Below are 13,306 nucleotides of genomic sequence, written 5' to 3'. Positions count from 1 at the left end.
CTCTCCGTCAAAAAGCAATAAACATTAAAAAATTAAAAATAAAATTAAATAAATAAATAACATTAGAAACAAATGTAGAAATTGACCAAATTCTAGACAACAGGCAAGATGAATCATGTAGTTTGCTCAATGACTACATTGTAACTAAAAAGCATTTATTTATAGAATGTAACAAAGGAGAATCTAAAAGTGTAAATTAAATGTTAATTCATTATGAAATAAAATTATATAACATCCTAGTTTAACCTGAAAAGAATGCGATTAATGTTAACATTCATTTATAAATGTAAAGATGGCACTTAAACTGGAAACCAAGAGGAATGCCCTTGACTTAATAAAAGGTATGAACCAGGGGCGCCTGGGTGACTCAGTCAGTTAAGCAACTAACTTCAACTCAGGTCATTATCTCACAGCTGTGAGTTTGAGCCCCGCATCGGGCTCTGTGCTGACAGCTTAGAGCCTGGAGCCTGCTTTGGATTCTGTCTCGCTCTCTCTCTCTGCCCCTCTCCCACTCGTTCTCTCTTTCCCAAAAACAAACATTAAAAAACATTTTTTAAAGAATTTAAATGAAAAATAAAATAAATAAAAATAAAAGGTATGAACCAAAACCCATAGCAGTCATTATGCTTAATGGTGAAATATCACACGTCTTCCAATTAAAGTCAGGAATGAAATAAGGATGCTGTCGCTAAGGATACTCTTACTGCATTATAACTTACATAAATAAAACTAGATGATCTGGTCTCCAAGTAACATAAGAAAAAGAAAATTAGATTAAGATATTGGAAAGGAAGAGACAGGTGTCTGTTATGTGTAGATTGTGCAATTACCTAACCTAGAAAACAAAAGACAAATCAAGTATGAACTACTAACACTAGTATTTAGGAAGGTGACTGGATACAAGATTAACATATAAAAACAAATGGCTTGTCTATAGTCTAGTGTGGAAGAAAACAGGTAACCAAACAAATCGGAACCAAAACAAACTGTTTTGTTATGATGGTGGTGGTTAAGTAAGGGATTTCAGAAACCACATTATTAAATTCCATGACAACAGGAACAAAAAAATGACATAGCTCCCAAGACTATAATAACATAGTGAAACTGTAATATTTTTTAAAAATAATTTATCTTTAAGAAAACTCAGTTAACTTACTGTGGAATCATGTACATTAGTTAGTACCCCTTTTGTACCACTGTTAATTTTTGCAGTAATATAATTATCTACAACTGTAGTTTTTAAACTAAGCTACATAAACAGTCTTATGTGAAAAACAAGAATTACTAAAACGTTTATTAAAAATAAAAGAATTTAGGGATACCTGGGTGGCTCAGTCGGTTAAGTGTCCGACTTTGGCTCAGGTCATGATCTCACAGATCGTGGGTTCATGCCCCACGTAGGGCTCTGTGCTGACACCTCAGAGCCTGGAGCCTGCTTCAAATTCTGTGTCTCCCTCTCTCTGCCCCTTCCCCAGCTAACACTGTCTCTCTCTCTCTCTCTCTTTCTCTCTCTCTCAAAAATAAACAATCATTTAAAAAAAAGATTTAAAAAATAAAAATAAGAATTTATATCTTCTACTGCAGTCTAAAACTTAAGGACAAATGGATACTTTTGAAACATTACTTGGCCCTTTGAAAGTGAGCTAGAAATTGAGCTGGAAGTTGATTTCTATTTCTAGAGAAAAAAATGCATATTTCTAATCTTATGTCATTTTTATAATGAGGGGTTTTTGTTATGGACTGAATGTTTGTATCTTACCAAGATTTGTACGCTGAAATCCTAACCCCAAGGAGGTATTTGGAGGTGGGGCCTTTGGGAGGTGATCAGTTCATGAAGGTAGAGACCTCATGCTGGGATTAGTGCCCTTATGAAAGAGACCCCAGAGAGCTCTCTTGCCTTTTCTGCCATGTGAGAACACAGTACGAAGAGGGCTGTCATCTATAAATCAGGAAACAGGCAGGTCCTTAGCAGATAGCAAATCTGCCTATGTCTTGATATTAGACTTCCCAGCCTCCAGAATTGTGAGAAATAAATGTTTGCTGTTGAAGCCCCCCTTGTCTATGATATTTTTGTTAAAGCAGCCTTAACTAAGTTTGCATATCTTTCATCCCAACCAGCAATAATACCAGCAATTTGAACATATGATACAAATCTCATTCATAAGAGTAACAAAAATCATAATGTACCTGGGAATAGTATTAAAACTTTTATACATAAAACTATGTATTTTTACTGAAGGGCATAAAAGAAGACTGACTAAGGAGAAATACCACTTCAACTGACGTGATGATCTCATATTGCAAACCTGTCAGTTTTTTTCTCCAATTCAATCAATAAATTTGATCCATTCAAAACCAAAAATTTTTTTGTGTGTGTGAGAGAGAGAAAGAGAGAAAGAGAGAGAGAGAGGCAGAGAGAGGCAGAGAGAGAGAGAGAGAGAGACATGGAAAAATGGTAACTGTGTAAGGGTTGGAATTTAATATGGTAATTCAGGTGGACTTTAACCTTACCTTTAGCAATTTGTTTTATACACAGAGATGAAGTGTTCAGGAATTAAGTGTGTAATTAACAACTAGTTTTAAAATGACTTGAAAGGTATTTTCTCCATTTTAATGGTGTTGCTGAGTATGTTTATTGCCTATATTCTTTTAATTCATCTCTTTTTTACATTTCTTACAATAAACATGTAATATTTTCAAAATTAGAGAAATATATTAATTTTAAAATAAATACCACATTAAAGAGGAATACCACCTGACCCTTAGTCCAGAACTCTACAAGATTACAACATCTAGATTTATTCCACCAAAAATGTATACACAAGTTTTTTTTTTAATATTTCAATTACAGGGCCCTAAAGGGGAAATACAACTTTAGTGGTCTAGAAATCTATAGTCCAGCTTGATGCCAATAAGTATCATCTTTTCATGAAGGCCTGTGTATATTCTTGTCAGGGACTCATGGGTTACGCCAGGAAGCATTTAAGAAAAATAAGGAGCTATGGCTTTACATTCCTGAGAAGACTATAGTCTAGAAGTTCCCTGAGAAGTAAGCATGTTTATAGAAACTCAGGCTTTAATTAGCCAGGACCTGGAGGTCACTAAGGACAATAATAAACAATCTTAATCATCACTTCAGCACAGTGCTCAGAGATGCATAAGAAACAGAGCAGCCAAACCAACCCTGGCAATTAATACTAAGTTTAAGATCACAGTCAGACATACTTACTACACAGTGGCCAGTAAGGAATACTGGCTGTATCAGATACACCCAGTCGTAACTCTTCCAGTACTGTGGCAAAATTATAATGAACAGATCAAAACCACAACATCTCCAAATCTACTTATGTTAGATGTACTTTTTTTAAAAGCATATTTTTGAGTCATTTGAAAAACTGTTGTGACGATTTTTCAGTGAATCTAATATGGAAATTATGTCCAGGATGTATCAAACATAAAAGATATTAATCATAAAATAGAAACTTCACTCAGACCATTAAAAATATTGAGAAAAAGTTTGAAATGATTCAAAAGAAGAAGTTCTCTTTAGAAAATTCACTTCTGAAGTATACTTAGTTGTTTAAGAAAAATGAAGTTCTACTTTAAGAATGGAGCAAGGACACATTGATGATTTGACCCTCATTTAAAATGCTATTATTTATTACTCTTTGTTACTTCATATACTTTTTTCAGAATTATGGGCATTGATCATGCATCCTCAAAAGATTCATAAAGAAAATCCACTGTAGCAGTAATAACATAAGTACAGTATATAAATATAGAGAGACCTGATTTTCCTCCCCCAACAAAATTAGCATTTTTAATCTAGTAAAAACCAAAGGCAAAATTGTCACTTTAACTGAGGCAATATGTGAAGTTTTCACTAGTACCTACTTCGTCAAATGAGTCTTTGTTTTTTTTTTTTTTTTTTAATCAAGGACAGAGGTGCGTGGGTGTCTCAGTCGGTTAAACGTCCGACCCATGATCATGATCTCACACTTTGTGGGATCAAGCCCCACGCTGGGTTCTGTGCTGACAGCACAGATCCTGCGTGGGACTCTCTCTCTCCCTCTCTGCCCCCCTTCCTCAAAATAAATAAATAAACTTAAACCAAAAAAGCAAAATCAACAATGACGAAACCTGAGAGAATAATATTCTACTCAATATGACATGTTGAGTTACTGGTATCTATCAAAATCTTGACTAGTAATGGAAATTTTTTCAAACTATTTTTTTCTGTCAGCTATAACATTAGTGAGTCAAATGTATTTAAAAGTAGAATGGTCAGCTATTGGCAAAACTATATTTAAGATACACATTTTGTTGTAAAAAAAATAATGCTTAACAGAAATAGAAAGTGAAATTGCATTTGTACAGTGGCTAGTAGTCCTTGAGGCAGACTTTCAAACAACTTTCCACCAGAATGTCTATGAAAACCAAACAATAAACTTCATACTACTGCCCAGTCAAACCCTTGGAGAGAAATTATTGTTAACATACAGAGAAAATTCACCCTACAGATAGGACTGACAAAATAAGGAAAGCCCACTTGATGTGAAAAAAGGGAATGTAGGAAAGTTTCCTTCATCACTACCTTTGGGCTCAGATAATCTGTAACTTCCAGAATCACTGGGCCACTTCCTTTACTAGATCTATGCTGCTTTTGTGAAGACAAAGTAGATGTTCAACTCCCCACATCCAATCCGAGTCCTCCAGTGAAGGATAAAGAAAGCAGTTTGTAATTGTTGAGTAATGGAATGAATTAATCTTTTTGTATTCCTTTAGACCTAGAAACTCACAGAAGTTGGACAAGCATCAATTTTGACAGCAAGTTTCCAGGATGTTTAGCCCTGACCAAAAGAACTTTAGAGCTAAAAAACAGGAGCAGAGAGGACCTGGTACAGATGAGTATTAGAGAGGTGGAATGGGCATCTATTAGAGAGCGTCCTTCTGTACTGGTCCAAGGAGCAACACCAGAGAAACAGACCAGACACTGGAAACTGGGAACTGTGCTCTGAGCTCCTGAATCAATCTGCTTTCCTGCCCTACCTCCAAAGGAGATTTTACCAGCATCCACGTGGACAGTGAGTAGAGCCAAAGAACAGCCCTATACCTTGGGTGTTGACAAATAATGACAATAGAAGGCTTTTTCCTTTCTCATGAATAAGAACAAAGAAAAAGAAAACCAAAAACATGGAGCCCGTGAAAAATACAAACAGGGGAAAGGAAATGCATGCTGAAGACCAGAGTTAAGCCCTCTTGTGAAAATAATCTGGTATAAGAACCAGGACAAACTTGGGGGAAAAAAGCATGTAGCATCTACAATAGCGTGTACAAGCATATGATATAGGAACAGAAAGCCATGAGGAAATAACGAGCTGAGACAAACAAAAGGATGAGATGCAAAGATGATAAATTAGATGACAAGGAAAGGAACTGCCACAATAGAATTATAAACCACAATGGTTATGAATGTGAGACTGGATCAAGACGGTAAACTCTGATCATATGACTCCCTTCCCTCTTGTCACAAATGCTGTGAAATAACACACACACACACACACACACACACACACACACACAGATTGTTTTCAGATAAATGATTTATAACAATGCAGGAAAAGATGTAAGCTAGAAAGGAGATGTTATTGGATTTATAAAAAATTAAAGCTGAAGAAAATTATGGCTCTAAAAATAATATACAGTAATAAGTTATTATGGAGTAAAGGTTGCTAGGGAAGAAGAGGTTTCAAAAGCAACAATTAGTGGATACAAGGAACCCTCAAACTTTCATCATAGAAAGTTGCATATGGAGGAGTTAAATAAATTGAGGCCCATCCTCACTCAAACCATCCTCCAACAACACTCTGTGTATTTATACTCTTATAAGAAAAACACAGCAGAAAATGGAGGCACTAGAGCTGGAGAGGCAGAGCAATGATCCAGGGAGGAAAACACTTCCAGAAGAGATGGGGAACACCTTTGTACTACCAAAAAAACTCTTGCTGGACCACTGCATTCGGTAATATAATCCATGCCACTCTCTGTCATCTGATACAGGCTGCTATAAGCATAATCAGCCAATCATTAAGGGTGCTCACACTCAAAGGTGACAAGGAAAAAAAAAAGATATTTCTAACCATTTGAGAAACACAACACCATGAATAGAAAAGGTCACGCATACACACATTCACACACACACACCCAGGAGAGGTAACATCAAAGCACACACACTCAAAGTTTTTAGAGCAAACAATGTAAATTAGGCATAATTGTCTTTAATAGTCTCTAAGAAATTCACTATTGTATCCATGAAAAATAAAAATGAACTCATCTTTAAAACAAGTTTTATTGTGAAATCATGTATAATTAATTGCCATGTTCCTCTTACCTACCTTCAACAATTAACAGTCCATGGCTGCTCCTATTTCATCTATATTCCTACTTATCACTCCACCTGGGTTATTTTAAAGAAGTCCTACATATACCATTCAACCCAGAAATATTTCAGAGAAATTTTTGTTAACTAACATTTTAATGAGAAAATTAAAAATTCCACAGATGGGCAAAATTACAAAACAGACACAGTCAAAGATAAAATTGAATGATTTGGGAGTCCAAATTTTTCAATTCTCCAGGAACAGAATGCAAAAAGATATAGAGACCATGTGATTCTGTAGAAGCTGAAGAAAAGGATTTTCATGCAGGAAATTTAGTAAGGGAGTGCTCACCAAAAAACCAAAACCAAAAACAAAACAAAACAAACAAACAAAAAAAACAAAAACAACAAAAAAAAACTTTTAAGGGAGGAGGGAAGCAGAAAAGATAAAAGGAAGAAGTCAAATAAGAATGTCACCTCAAAAGATGTCTACCTTCACTCTGTTTCATGGAAAACCCTGGAACAAATTGCACCCAAAGTCTGTCTCACCTTGACTTGGGCTTTTATATCACCACATTAGTAGCCATTGGCTACTGACTGTTCCACAAGCAAAGCAGCTACAAGTGCCCAAGGAAATTTCTCCAAAAGTTATAGGTATGAATCATCGGCATCACTTCAGGTAGCTGCTGAGGTATGTGCTCACGAAACCAGTCAAACTGAACTCGGAATCTGGGTAGGACATCCTCAGTACCAGCCTCTGATAAAAAGTGTGACCAAAAAGTCAAGTGACTAGAAGAATATAGAACCTTCAAAATCTTCTAGCAGAAGTCATTAAAGAAAATGGAAAAAATAAACAAATTATAAATGACATTTCCCCAAATAAAGATGAATTTTTTCAGAGTGAAAAAACCCACCAACTGCGAATGGAATGAATGCAAAAAATACGCATAATTGGACATTTCTGTTCTAAAATCTTAGAATAACATAGAAAATTCTAAGTTTCCCGAGAGGGAAACAGTCTAGCTACTACAGTACAGATTTAATTTTATGATTATGCTCAGTCTAAGACACCAAAAAGGATAGTCTTTCAAAGGCATGAATGAGCAGAATAAATAATAGATTTACCAGTATGAATCTTTTTGAGTTATATGTATGTTGCTGAACTCAATATTGAGTGATATGAAGCTATATATCACTATGTCTCACCCCCAAGGAAAGGATGACAGCTACCAGATTTTTGGTTGATTCCCCAGACTTTCACACTCGATGAAGTATCACTTCTTATAGGCCACTTTGTCTAAGACCTGCTGGCTAGGGCATCCCAGCAGCACTGACAGAAATCAGAGCACCTGCTCTAAGCAAATGCTGGTTGCTCTTATCTTTTCTGAGCTGTGCTGCTACAACTCAGTATCTATGTCCTAAAGCTATATCAACTTTGCATATGGCAATGATTCTAGTATGAATTCTTATTAAGAGCATGCAGTCCACTAACCACAGTAGTACTGATCTCTTACATCTACAAAGAAAAAAAATCCTATCAGTCAGACAACTTATTTATAATATTGGATATTAAATACAATGGAGCGATGACTTCAAAATCATAAAGGGAAATGATTTAACCTCTAATTTATATGTGACAAACCATCATTCAAAAATGAAGTCTAAGTAAAAGTAATTTTACAGCATGCAAAAAATCAAAAAGGGAAGATGTGAGATACAGGGAACAGTGGGGAATATCATAGTTAAGACTCAATAAATGTTCATTCATAAAGTCAAAATGTAATAACAGTCTAATCCCAGGTGATCTTAATAAGAGAAGTTATAGAGGAGATAGGGAAGAGAAAAGGAGAGACACAAAAGTATATGAGGTTTCTCTCTTGGTTTGTGGAAAGCTGTATATACTAGTTCAATTTTGACTTTAATAAAAAAAAACATAAATTTTAATGTATGTTTTAAGATGTAAGAATAACCATTGTAAGAGTAGAAAAATGTATGACTGTCAATCAATAGGAAGAAAGAAAGAAAATAACAAGTTCAATCAACCCAAAAGAAGACAGGAAAGCAAAACAAGGAATAAAAGAGCAGAACAAATAGAAAATGCAATATAAATTGTCAAAGATAAGTACAAACATAATTATCCAAGATAAATAGGATTATTAAATCCCCATATTAAAACAGACAGCATCAAAAAAATAGATATAAGGTGAAAACTTAGAAATATACCAGAGTTAATTTTACATTAATAAAATGTACACTTTACTAAGAACACTCAAACAACAGAGTGCTGAAGTGTATAAAAAGGAAAAGAGATTGAGATTTAAGAAAATATATCGCAAACACACAACATTGTGAGAAGTATGCCTTATCAGTAATCAAGACTAAAAGTTGTCAAGCATCAAATGAAGTCTTCCTTGCCCCTAATTCTTTTTGCTTCTCTTCTCCTCTCCATCCAAATTCTTGGATGAAGTCCAAGATTAGCTATAAAGACACGGCTATAGAAAGAGACTTACAGAACGAGACAGTACATACAGAAAAAGATCATATTATTACAATGATGCAATGGAATTACAATGTGAGAACTAGTCAGTTCTATTAAGAAAAATATTTCTTTCCATTGTAGCTATTTCCTTCTAAAGCCTATGCTGAATGGGAGTTGAAGGTATGACAACTCCTCTATATTCCCCAAATGATGCTTAAATTTTGGAGAATTTTAGACAAATAGCGAGGAAATTATGAAGAAGGAAAGAGAAAGTGGGATCCCAAAGAAATGAGCTCCTAGTTGCCCAGTCACACAAATTCTCACAGTCATAAAGGATGGGTAAAAATGGGCCAATCTGGACATGTAGGAAACACTAATGATATGTTAACTGTAAATTAAAGCAGGCTCTATGCGGTCAGTACTGAGCCCAACCCAGGGCTCAATCCCACAAAGTGTCAGATCATGACCTGAGCCACAATTAAGTGTCAGACACATAACTGAAATAATCAAGACCTGCATAAAGAAAACTACACAACGTGATGCAATAACCTAAAAGAAGGTGCAAACAGATGGAAAGATGCACCATGTTTCTAGATGACAAGATGTAATTTTATAAATATGTCAACTCCTCCCCCAAATTAATTGAATGCTTTTGAAGTTAAAATCCTGACAGCACGTTTTAGAGGACTTATTAAATTTATTCTAGGATTTACATGTCTAGAAATATTCAAAATTTGCCAAGAAGACTTTGAAAAAGAATAATACATTCATTTGAAAATATTTATTAAGTTTTCTCTATTTTCCAGACATTGTTCTGGGTACTACAGATACACTTGTAAATAAAAATTATAATCCATTTTATGTCAAAACATGGCAAAATCAGTTACATAGCAGTTAAGAAAGAGGAGAAAAGGCTGAATATACTTACTATTTTTTCTATTGATTTTGAAGTACTAATTTATATTAAATAGCAGGAACAAAAAAGTGGATGCAGGTAATGAAAAGCCAATTCACCTAAAACTCTAATAATACTTAATACATATTGAACACTTACCTTCTCAGGCACCAAGCTCTGAATATTAATGCTTTTCTCTTAATCCTCACGTCAACTCTATAAAATAGAGGCTGATACTATCACCATTTACATTTGAGTAAACTGAGTTTTAGGCAAGAACTTAAGCTCTGCCCAAGTAAGTGATGAAGTCTGGATTTGAAATGAAATTCAACTATTTTTAGAGCTTAAGAATTTTATCAGTATGTTCTCCAAAACCCATAATGATAACATAATACAGCAATGTTTTTAAATGTTCAGCCCTAACTACTAATTAAAGAAATGACTACTCAAATGGCAGTGACCAACAACCAAGTTGATTACAATTAAAAGGATACAATGTGGACATGTTAATTTTAAGCCTTTCAGGAAAGATTCTGACAAAAGGTTTTAAGAGTCTTTGATACAGTGTTTTCACCCCTAGGAATTTCTCTAGGTGAAGCAATCAGCAAAAATTTTAAACTCATTAAATAGTGAATACTCATTAATAGTGAAAAACATTACAGCATCTTCATAAGATGAATGGCAGTATTAAAAAACAAGTTTAAAAAGAATGTTGAACCACATGGGATGTGGTAATTATACAATATTAAGTAATGAGAACTGGATACAAAATGACGTATAAAATATAAGCTCACTGCCAAATTTTGCATGAAAAATACATTTATATAAAGCTCAGTATATATACAAAATAATTATATATAAATATTATATTTATAATCAGGGATGTATACAAAAGAATTAATAGTTATTTATCTATTTTTTAAATTCCAAAATAATAGGGATTATGAAATCAGTGAAATAATTTGGGGAGAGAGGTATTAATTTTGATCTTGAAATTTTTCTATACTTCCTTAATTTTCTAAAAATGAATATGTATTATTTGGCTAATAAAAACACATAGATACAACTAAATGAAAAATAAAATTGGGTTAGAGTAATAACCATTGTTTTTCACATAGAATCCAATTAAAACTTCTAACTATACTAAGGCAGTGTTGGTAAGACTACATCTGCCTTTCCTAATAGAGGGAAAATGCTAATTAATTTATAGGTAATATTTAAAGTTTATTTTATGTAACATGTCAGCAGATGCAGTTAAAAGAGAAAAGTGTGTTTTATGGTCCTATGGAAGGTAATAAATGTCAGACACATGTAGATACAGTTATAACTTTATGAACACCCAGGGTAATGCACACAAGGAAAACCTTATATGAACACCAAATAAAAAGACATGTTTTCTAAGCACAGTCAGGGGACTGTTTTTAACTCCATGTGTAATATAGGTTAGATAGAGGGTTAAAGACTGCAGTGCAGTGGTCTGACAATGAACCCCCTGCAAGTGTGTGGTTTGATGGGGTGTTAATTGAGTAGCAGGTGAACATAAATAGAAAGCACCAAGGGTGTGTAGGGGGGAGTCTTTTTGTTGATGAGGAACATAAAAATGCTGAGCTCTGTAATAAGAAATCAAGACAATCTGGGGTTTATTTCTCTGACTTCATTCCATCCTCCATAGTATGGGCCTCTCTAGTTTAAAATGATTGCCATGGAATAATAATATGGCTTTTAAAATGTGTGGGTGATTACAGAATAAGCCAGATAGTCCTGAAGGTTATAAAAACCCAGGAATTTGTTTTGTTTGTGGTTATTTAGTTAGATGTGATGTTTAGTATGGTTGTTACTGCGGCTTCCTGGCATTACTGCTTCATACTATCTCAAGACATATACAGTGGCTGGGTCATTCGGTATCTAAGGTGAAATTTCATGAGGATTGCATTAGGATATAGACACCAAAAAAATATAAAACATGAAGAATGGCTCAAGATTTCTAAAGTTCAAGAATTTTTTTTTTAAGAAAGGGGATTTTGCTGTATAGTTCACCTAGACAGTTCATATGAGAATATACAAGTAAATTCCTGAGTAAAATAGGTTTTAAGTTCTAATGCTGGTATTTCACTTTTTCCAAGGAATCACCATAAAATAAATGCACACAAGCACCATACTGAAGATTTACCTCTCTCTGAGAAGTATCTTTGGATGCTTGTACACTAGCATAATCTCCAAGAATGTTGCCAATTTGAAAAGAATGAGGTCTCTGCACACTGTATTGTTACCTCTAACAAGGTATTAAACACATCCAAAATGTTTTTAAAGCTATTGTAAGTTATTTTTAATAATGATAGCTAATATTTATGATATATTTCCTGTGTATTAGGAACTGTGTTGTTTCACAAATATTGTCTCATTTGACCCTTACAAAATCTTAAGAGGTGAGAACTTTTAATTCATGTTTACAAATGACGATACCAATCTATAGAAACATGAAATATCTTCACTGTAGTCACATCACTAATTAGTTGTGAAGCCATATTTGAATGCAAATAAGCTAATTCCACACAAAGCACAGATCCTAAATTACTATTACTATACTCTCTCTTTATATTTTTTTCAAGTTCCCATGGAATATTCAGTAATAAATATAATAGAGAATCTTCCTCTTCTGAGAGAGCTAAGATAGAATCACAAAAAGTTCACTTCCTAACATGGTCTAAAGCAGTGATTCTCAAACTTTAATGTTCAGAAAAATCACCTCAGGATCTTGTTAAAATGCATACATTGCTTCAGATGGAACCTCAAAGTCTGCATTTCTAATAAGTTTCTACGTGATGTCCCGACTGCTTCTGCAGATCATTCTTTGAGAAGCCAGTATAGAGTATTTTATTTCAAATGGGTAGAAACGATAGAAGTAAAGCTCCTTTTGTTTTTCTGTGCCCTTCTTCTCATTCCTTAATTTCTGTGAAGTCACAATGTAGTCTAGAATACCCATCTAAACCTCTTGCCTTTTTATACTTTCTTCTCTCTTCTCAAAGAAGAAAACTAGTATACTAATATAAACATAAATGCTGTAGTCAAATTCTGACAAATAGTTCAGATGTGTATTAAGAAGAAATAATTCTATGTCTTCTTTGTATTAATTGGTAGATTATTGAAAAGTATCAGAACAACTCAGCAAGAATAAGAGCCACGAGAAGTGGAATGAGTATTATCTTAGGAGCCAAGATGTTGTCCAGAAACCTGACTTATCTCAGGCTAGTCTCTCATTGTACCCCATTCCTCCATATTCAATTATTAACCATACCCTACAGATTTAACCTCACAAACAGCATCTCTGTTGCTCTGCCATTGCCTTGGGTTAATTCATCATCACTTCTCACTTTACCATACATAGTTACCTAAAATGGTGAGGGAGGAAGTTTCCTGTCTACCTTCTGGACAACAAGACTATTCTCTACAGTGTTTCCAGAGAAACTTTTCTGAATTATTGATCTAATTCCACTTCCTCGCTTTTCATCCTTCAATATGAACTCTCTATAATATTAAAGTTCTGACTTCCCAG

The 13,306-nt window shown here is 34.2% G+C and overlaps 1 long non-coding RNA gene across 4 annotated transcripts in view; it reads right to left on the bottom strand.

Annotated features, from left to right (window-relative positions):
• The window catches only part of LOC111560835, a 334,796-nt gene that overhangs the window by 242,298 nt on the left and 79,192 nt on the right, over window positions 1-13,306 (bottom strand). The gene's annotated exons all lie outside the window — the stretch shown is intronic.

The sequence above is a fragment of the Felis catus genome, chromosome B3 (genome assembly GCF_018350175.1).
Source record: "Felis catus isolate Fca126 chromosome B3, F.catus_Fca126_mat1.0, whole genome shotgun sequence".
Taxonomy (NCBI): domain Eukaryota; kingdom Metazoa; phylum Chordata; class Mammalia; order Carnivora; family Felidae; genus Felis; species Felis catus.
Note: the sequence above shows the minus strand (reverse complement) of the source record. Positions and strands in the feature narration are given on the sequence as shown.